We start from the raw sequence: 7,107 nt of genomic DNA, 5'->3' as shown, positions 1-7,107 counted from the left end.
ACGGGGAGACACTGGTAAGTTTTTCAGTTATAAGTCCTGGGGATCCAATGTACATACAGCATAGTGACTATAGTTAGTAATATGGTATAGTATACTTAAAATTTGCTTAAAAAGAGCTTAAATATTCTCACTAGTGAAAGAAAAATGTTTAAAAAAGAAAAGACAACGAAGGGGTGCCTGGTTACGTATCTACCTTTTGCTCAGATCATAATCTCCAGGTCCTAGCAAGAGCCCCAAGTCAGGCTTTCTGCTCCCTGCCCAGTGGGGAGTCTGCTTCTCCCTCTCCCACTCCCCCTAACTCATTCTCTTTCTCTCACTCTCTCAAATAAATAAATAAAATCTAAAATAAATAAAGACCATGAAGAAGGAACTTTTCCCCCCTGAACTCCAGAAAGCAGGTAAGGGACTAATCTATATTAATTGAATACCTACCAAAGGCCTCGCCCTATTGGGGGCTTTGCATATATTAGTCTTTATTGCTCATGGTGGGCACTATTATCTCCATTTTACTGATGAGGAATTAGAGGCTCAGGGTGGCAAAGGAGTTGCTAATGCAACTTATAGCTGCTTTATGCCTTATAGCTGGTGAGCTTGAGCACCAGGATTCAGCTCTGTCTTAATGCAAAGCCAAGGTTTCTCCATTACACCATGCTGCCTCCAGGAATCAGAGGAGAATCTGGGTCCATGTTGATTTTTCCTTTCTCTGCTTAAAACAATGTAGGCCACACGACCCTGCCCAATTCTTTCCTCCAGTCCTCATCACATTTCCCCAGGCCAGGGGCATGGCCACCCTCTTAGCACTGGGGCAGAAGTCTGGAGCGTCAATTCGTCAGCTTCCAAGAGAGCTTGGCCAGACCCCCCTCCCTCCTCCCACTTCCTTCTCTGTCCAGTTTCCACAGTGAGCCCCAGACTTACTCCTCCGGAGCCACAGTGATCAAAGGAAGTAAGAACACAGTGGCAAGCCAGAATCAGACTTGCTGCTGAATGGGGATTTTGGTCGGATGTTGAGTTTACCTGGAATGCCCCGGTGCTATTTTGGGAAAGCAGACATCCTATGGAAACAATGAAGTGGAAAAGAAAATAGCTAAAGCAAAATCCAGAAGCCCAGTTTTTGCCAAACCAGCCCCACACTGCCTGGGCAGACCTTGGAAGCCCAGGTCAGTCATGCGAAGGGCTGAGGCTGCAGGTGTCTGGTCTACCAGTGGGAAATGTGAGCTCCAAGAAAGGGTCCCTTTGAAGTTCCCAACAAGTTGGTGACAAGATGGCAAGACCCCGTCAACAGCCTTCGGATAAGAAAGGAACACAAGGTAGCCTGAGTTGGAGGTTCTGTTCTACCATTCATTAGCTGGGTGACCATACCAAGTAGCCTCATCCAGAAGATGGACAGACTCATCATGGTTGCTCAGGGTTTCTGTAAGAAGGCAAATAATAGAACCATAATATGTTGTGCCATCTTGGCTATTTCTGCATGATCTCTGAGGAGACTAGTTAGTGCCATATAACAGTGATTGTCCTTCTTGAAATTTCTTAAAGGAACAAGGAACATACCCACCTCCTGCATGTTACTTCTCTAGGAACCCAGAGAAGAAGCATGCTCCATATTATTGTCTTTCCCACAGAGGCTGGGGGAAACTCCTTTCTGAAGTAGGTTTGAGTCTGTGCATGGCTGGAACAAATGGGATTCACAGTTGACATGGACTTCAGTTGAAAATTTTTCCACTACTGGCTTGTGTGATAATCCTTTGGTCAAAGGCCAGAGAGGAGGAGGAAACAAGAGGAAAGCAACCTTTATTTTTTTTTTTAAAGATTTTATTTATTTATTCATGATAGTCACAGAGGAGAGAGAGAGAGAGGCAGAGACACAGGCAGAGGGAGAAGCAGGCTCCATGCACCGGGAGCCCGACGTGGGATTCGATCCCGGGTCTCCAGGATCGCGCCCTGGGCCAAAGGCAGGCGCCAAACCGCTGCGCCACCCAGGGATCCCCGGAAAGCAACCTTTAAAGGAGGTGTGGAGCTAAAAAAGAAAAGCCAGACAGTAACAAGCGTTGGTGGAGATGTAGAGCTATCAGAACTGTCCTATGCTGCAGATGGGAATGTAAACTGGTACAGCCACTTGGACAAACAGTCTGGCAGTTTCTCGAAATGTGACACGTGGAGTTACCATTTGTCCCACCAATTCCACTCCAGGCACCTACACACAAGAAATAAAAATGTATGATTACATGAAGACTTTTCTGTGAATGTCTGTAGCAGCCTTATTCCTAATGGATAAGTGAGAATAACCCCAATGTCCATCAACTGATGAACAGATAAACAAAAGTGGTCCATCCACACAATGGAATATTATTCATTCAACAAAAAAAGAAAGTGCCGGTATATGCTACAACATGGATGATTTAGGTCAAATGTCCCAAATAAGCAAATCCATAGAGACAGAAAGTAGGTAAGTGGTTTCTAGAGGCTCAGGGTACAGGAGATGGGGAATGACTCCCGATGGGTGTAGGCTTTTCATCTGGGGCCAATGAAAACATCTTGGATTTATATAGTGGTGACTGTTGCACAATTCTAAAAAGTCTGAAAACCACTGAAATGTACACTTTAAAAGGCTGAATTTTGGGGTAGGTAAATCATATCTCAATAAAGCTGTTGAGAGAGAAAGAGAGCATGAGTGAGAAATCTCAAGTCCAGGACACAGAAAGTCATAGAATTTGCTTTAAAGGAATAGAAGAAATCAAAGATGGCTTTTGCTTGATGAGAATTCTAGAGTGTAATGAACAACCATCCAGGGGAAAAAAAAAAAAAAGTTTACAGATTGAATCACTGGGGAGAATTCGTTTGGGAAAGAGAAAAAGACAAATTCCACAGAGCCAGGAAGGACTGAACGAAGGCCACATCCCTGTAAGATCCCCATGCATAGTTTGATTTGGCTTTGTAGCCTGGGAGCTCCCCATGCATATTAACTAGTATTCTGCTTCTGGATGGACCCGGCAAGATGTGTTCAGAGAGCTTTATTGACAATCTATTGTATGCTACACGCCTTGCTAGCTCTGTGGGGGGGAAGGAGCTTGTCAAACATGGGTCCCAAGAGCTGCCTCCTGGCTGTCCCTGAGACCTCCAGCTCACCTTTCCCTCCAACGTCCAGAGCACCTGCCTGCCTCTCCCGGCCCACCGGCAGTCAGAATTCCAGGCCCTCCTCCATCCTCTCTACCCAATCCCTGGGAATTCTGCAGTTATATTTCTCTTAATCCAGTTTTGTTTCCAATGAATTCTTTTTTTTTTTTTAAGATTTTTTTTATTCATGAGAGACACACAGAGAGAGGCAGAGACATAGGCAGAGGGAGAAGCAGGCTCCCGAAAGGGAGCCTGATGTGGGACTTGGTCCTAGGACCCTGGATCACGACCTGAGCCAAAGGCAGGTACTCAACCACTGAGCCATCCAGGTGTACCTGTTTCTGATGAATTCTTGATCAACATCCTCATAGGTCTGTGCCCTGTAGCCGCCACCTGCTGTGAGGCTTCACCTCACACATGGCACGCCCCTCTCCCTGTGTTCCCCAAGTAAGCTCTGACACCAAATTGCTGGCATAATTGACTTTTACTGTTTGGTAGAAATAGGGGGGAGGACGACAGAGGAGAAGCCATCACAGTGCAAACTTTCCTTGGCCAACCAGGCTTCAGGGAGCTTCTCACTAGCCAGCCATTCCTGTCCTCATGGCTCCATCCACTGCGCTATTTTGCCAGAGAACTCTCTACTCCCTCTCCCTTCTCCCCCCTTCCAGACTCTGCCAGCTTTCCAGAGGAAAGACCCGAGTGTCTTTCCTTTGGAGTTTCCAAGGATCCTTCACACATTATTGTTACTGTATTATATGGAATCCTTTGACCTACTTTTTCTCCCATCCTCTCCTCCCCAGCCCAGGTACAGGCTGGGCCTGATTTAGGGGGTGAGGGAAAGTGAGAGAGAGAGACCGCTGTGTTCCGAGCACACCATTGTTTTCCAGGGCACTTCAACTGTGGTCGAACTGTTCAAGCACCACTTTCCAGCCATCAATCCTAGTACCTGTCCTCAAAGGTGCAGGAGCCAGACAATAAATATACCCAAGCAGCTGACTGTGGGCTAAGCATGACGCCTTGGTCAGACTCCAATCCCCAACTGGCATATTTCTGTCACAGAGGACGGGCACTGCTCTACGGGTCCCTCCCAGTGACCTGGACGATGACAGAAAGTCTTGCCTTGGTATGTGAGTTTCCTAGGGCTGCCATAACAAATGGCCACAAACTGGCTGGCTTAAAAACAACCAAACTGAATCCTCTAGCAGTTCTATGGAGGCTAGAAGTTCAAAATCAAGGTGTCCTGCTGGGCTACATCCCCTCTGACGGCTCCAGAGGAGAATCCTTCCTCCCCTTGTCCAGCTTCTGCTGGTTCCTGGCATTCCCTCGCCTGTGGTGGCAGTTTCTCAAGTTTCTGTCTCCCTGCCTTCATGGGTGTGACATGTCCTCTCTCATCCTGTGTGTCTGTGTCGCAGGTCTTCCTCCCCTTTCTTTCATAAAGATGCCCTCATTGGAGGTAGGGTCCACCCTTGAGATCCGTAACTTAATTAAATCTGCAAAGACCCTATTTCCAAGTAAGGTCACATCCGTAGGTATCAGGACTTAGGACACATACATATCTTTTGAGGGGACTCAATTCAACCTACTACACTTGCCCTGGGGCTACTCTAAAATTCTGGCTTGCCAGCTCTGTGGCTTTCAACATGCTAGGAAGGAAGGTCAAAGAGAAAGTAAGAGGGGAAAGTAGCAGACCCCAGGGTCAGGGCAGTAGAAAAACAATGAATAGCAGCATGCAGGAAAGTCTTCTGTCTGGAGTCCCTTGCTCCCACCCTGCCTCATGTCTCACCCCTTCCCTCTTTGCAGTGTCCTAGACTCTTATGTTCTGGGTAAAAACAGAATGAGCCATCTCTTTCCTAAAGCATCCAGTGGGACTGGCTAGAGAACATGCAGGAGTCTGTAAGCCCAGGAGCTTAGCTCCCTGTCCTAGAAACAGACACCTGTCTATGCCTCTGTCTCCCAAGCCCCTCTGAACCTCTCACCATCACTGTAGTGGGGATGATATGGCACCTTGTCCCTCCACAGCCCTTCTATTATTCAGTAGCAGGTGTGCACAGGCTGCTGGGATGGAGTAGGTTCAAAGGTATAAACAAGAAGCTTGAGGTGTTTGACATGTTTTCCCAATACCTATTTCCAGGTCCGCAGCACTGAGTATATACCCAATTCCAAGCTAAAGGGTAGGCCCTGGAGCCTGACTACCTGGGCTTGAATCCCAGCACAATCATCTTGCCACTGTGCAATCTCTGGCAGGAGAAGGAGCTTACCCTCTCTAAGCCTCAGCGCCCTCCTCCGTAAAATGGGAGTAGCAAATGTACCTGCCTCACACGGTTGCAAGGCTTCACAGCACCTGGCACAGGGTAAACGTTCAATAAACACTGACTCCTATCATGAAAGAAAAAACAATCAGATTGTTGTTGATTTAAAAAAAATAATAAAAAACCCCAGCTGCCGTGGTCAACGAGGCACTCCCAGGGGCAAAGTTTTAAGAGTTTGAAAAGAGATCGGTATCTTGAATCATGCCAGCTCTGCAGCCTGCAGAAGTGCCGACAAGGCACCAGACTCTCTCCCCTTCTTGATTTGCAAGAGCACACTCCTCTCCCGTCTGAGGGCTGGCGCTCCAGCAGAGAGATAAACAGAATGGACTCGGAGCAGGACATTGTTCTCCAACAGGCCTGGCCCCAGCCCAGCTGGGGCGAGCATTTTCCTTCCAGAGTTCCAAGAGGCGACAGTCCCGAAAGATAATTAAAAATCAGCTGGCAGTGGTTACCGAGAAAAAGGCGCTGGGCTCCCTGAGCGTGGAGCAGACAGGGCATCCCAGGTTATTAATTAAGCATACTCACATTTGCATGGTGTCGAGGACAATTGTCAAGTCGGTAGCTGTCAGCTTTGAATAGCGTTTGTGCATCTCCATGACTCGTTGGCAACGGGGGTCAGAGAGACTCTCCAGAGTCAATTTTCAGGAGTCTGGAGAAGTAGTTGACAAACAACTTGCACTTCACCTCGTCCTACCCTGCAACTCCACAAAGATTCCAGAAAGTCTTGGCTTCAATAGTTTCTCACCTAGGCCCGTGACACGGGTCGTATGCTCACTCCCCCTTCCATCGCTGGGCAGACTGAGGGGCAGAGAAACAAAGCATGAGACACAGTGTGGTGGGGATCCGGAGGTGTGTGACGGCGTGTGGTCAGCCCAACACACCTCCCCACACACCAGGCTCTGTGACCAGATGGAGGGATGACTTAGGTGTGGGCCAGAGGTCGGGAATGAGGGTGTGATTTACTTGCACCCCTGGGAGGCTCCAGGGTCAAGGCTGACAGAGAGGGCCCAGGCTGTTGCAGGGGGAGTAGCTGGCTGAGCTGACCCACACCAGGGTCAGCACCAGGGTCAGAAGATGACCAGCATGAGGCCTGATCCGCTCCAGGTGAGCTTGCCCTTCTCATCTGCCTTTTAAAAGCCATTCTTTCCAGTTACTGCTCCTAACAAGGGGTATTTCATAGACTGGCACACTAGAGTGGACCCTGCCTAGCACCCTGTTCTAGGCATGGACTAACCCCCTCCCCTCTGCCCCCTACTTCTGCCTACATGGTCAGAACGGAAGCTGCCATGTTTGTAGTGTGGCACTGTTGCTATGGTTACATTGGTCCAGATATAGAACTTGACCTAAGACAGGGATCAAATTGAGAGGGGATTTATTATTTTCTTTCCAGGTGTTCTAATAACAGGTAAAACTTGGACGCTGTGGGCAGTCATCCTCGGCCACAAAGACTGGGAGCAGAGAAAGCAAAGTGATAATAACGTCAAATCATCCTGAAGTATAATCCCAGCTCCACTACTTACTGGCTGTGCGTCTTTGGGCAAATTACTTAGCCTCTCTGAGCCTGATAAGAACACTGATACCTACCACATGGGGTTGCTGCAAAGCTTCCATGAGGATGTACATTAGAAGCCAAATCCTGAAAGGCGATCAATAAATGGTAATCCTCCCTGCCTCTTCCTTCCTTAGC

At 48.1% G+C, this 7,107-nt stretch overlaps 1 long non-coding RNA gene across 1 annotated transcript; it reads right to left on the bottom strand.

Annotated features, from left to right (window-relative positions):
• Positions 1 to 1,362: 1,362 nt before the first annotated feature.
• On the bottom strand, positions 1,363 to 6,698 carry LOC144324685 (uncharacterized). Its single transcript, XR_013390116.1, has 3 exons — positions 5,946 to 6,698; positions 1,996 to 2,191; positions 1,363 to 1,786 (listed from the first exon to the last, which is right to left on the bottom strand). It is a non-coding gene; the product is annotated as an uncharacterized LOC144324685 (long non-coding RNA).
• Between the last annotated feature and the right edge of the window lie 409 nt (positions 6,699 to 7,107).

This window comes from Canis aureus, chromosome 12 (assembly GCF_053574225.1).
Source record: "Canis aureus isolate CA01 chromosome 12, VMU_Caureus_v.1.0, whole genome shotgun sequence".
NCBI lineage: Eukaryota > Metazoa > Chordata > Mammalia > Carnivora > Canidae > Canis > Canis aureus.
The sequence above is the reverse complement of the archived record's forward strand: the minus strand, read 5'-3'. Positions and strand labels throughout refer to the sequence as shown.